The sequence below is a fragment of the Onychomys torridus genome, unplaced genomic scaffold (assembly GCF_903995425.1).
Source record: "Onychomys torridus unplaced genomic scaffold, mOncTor1.1, whole genome shotgun sequence".
In the NCBI taxonomy this organism is placed as follows: Eukaryota; Metazoa; Chordata; class Mammalia; order Rodentia; family Cricetidae; genus Onychomys; species Onychomys torridus.
Window position 1 is genome coordinate 3,928 of NW_023413969.1, and position 1,073 is coordinate 5,000.

General features: G+C 55.8%; 1 long non-coding RNA gene across 1 annotated transcript; it reads left to right on the forward strand.

Moving 5' to 3' along the window:
- The first annotated feature begins 342 nt into the window (after window positions 1-342).
- Window positions 343-718, forward strand: LOC118576582. Its single transcript, XR_004943958.1, has 3 exons — window positions 343-404; window positions 493-515; window positions 686-718. It is a non-coding gene; the product is annotated as an uncharacterized LOC118576582 (long non-coding RNA).
- Window positions 719-1,073: the final 355 nt, after the last annotated feature.

Genomic DNA, 1,073 nt, shown 5'->3' on the forward strand with positions numbered 1-1,073 from the left:
CTTTCTCAGACTTTCCTCTGTAGAGAGATCCTTCACTGGTCCCTGCTTGAGAGAAGGGAAGCCCGATCAATGATCCATTACTCCTCCTCCACCTGTCTTCCTTCTCCTCTTCTCCCTTCTCCTTCTTTCGGATAGTGTCTCCCTTAGTAGCCCAGGCTAGACTTGACATGCTTTATCCTTCCAATGCTGGGATGACAGATGTCCCATCACCACACTTGGCCTTTGCTTTCTTCCAAGGACATGTGTTGATGGTTAGGGTACCAGTAACACTCCATGACTCTCCCTTATCTCTCCTGCATTCCAGAGGCACATTCTACCCAGGGATATCGCTGTCATAGGGTGCAGGGCACCTGCACACAAGGAGTGTCTGGGGAGAGTGCCTCCATGTGGCCGCCATGGGCAAGGTATTTCTCGGCCAATGTGAAGGGAGGTAGGCTTGCTTCTCTGTGGGGGAATTTTCTTTCTGAACTATGCCACTTTTCCCTTCCATAGATTTCTCAGGAACTATGAAGAAGGTAAGATCCAGTTTCATTCTGTACTTGGGAAATCACAGAGGCTCAAGAGAGAGGAACCAGGAAGACCCTAGAAATGGGCCATCACCATCCTTGGCTGCGCAAGGACAGTGAAGAGCTAAGGAATCACCTGGCTGGGAATAGGTGCTTACTTTCTTCATCTCTCCCTCTAGGACAAGCTACATCGAAGGGCCCAGGAAAAGAAAGGAACGAACTGGGTGAGTGTGCAGGGTCCTGTGGGGAGGCAACTGGATGCTTCTAGGAGGGGTTAGAAGAAGCTCACCCTGACCACGCCCCAGCCCCCTCTCTGGGGATTCTAGGCGGGGCTCCACCTCTGACCACGCACCCCAGTCCCCTCACTGGGGGATTTCTAGGCGGGGCTCCACCCTGACCACGCCCCAGCCCCCTCAAGGGGGATTCCTGGGCGGGGCTCCCACCCTGACCACGTCCCCAGCCCCTCACTGGGGATTCCTAGGGTGGGGCCTCCAACCCTGGACCACGCCCCCAGGCCCCTCTCTGGGGATTCTAGGCGGGGCTCCACCCTGACCACGCCCCCAGCCC